The sequence below is a fragment of the Arachis ipaensis genome, chromosome B06 (genome assembly GCF_000816755.2).
Source record: "Arachis ipaensis cultivar K30076 chromosome B06, Araip1.1, whole genome shotgun sequence".
Lineage (NCBI taxonomy): Eukaryota > Viridiplantae > Streptophyta > Magnoliopsida > Fabales > Fabaceae > Arachis > Arachis ipaensis.
Genome location: NC_029790.2, coordinates 76,823,546 through 76,823,857, shown reverse-complemented (window position 1 = coordinate 76,823,857; position 312 = coordinate 76,823,546).

Below are 312 nucleotides of genomic sequence, written 5' to 3'. Positions count from 1 at the left end.
TGGCGCAAACTTTTGGTGGTCAGGGGGTATTTTCATGTGCCAACGTTAGCCCAAAAGTTAGGGGTCTAACGTTGGCGCAAACTTTTGGTGCCCAGGGAGTGATTTTCAAGCTCCAACGTTAGCCCAAAAGTTAGGGGCTAACGTTGGGGCTAACTTTTCACCCAAAAGTTTGTGCAAAAGTTTGAGGCTAACGTTAGGTCCAGCTTTTTGCTTTCTGGTTCAATTTCACTTATTCCATTGTCCTCTCTTTACTCCTAGCTATTCCTTCTTGCTTCAACCTTTCTCCAAGCTTTCTTCACCTATCATTAATCA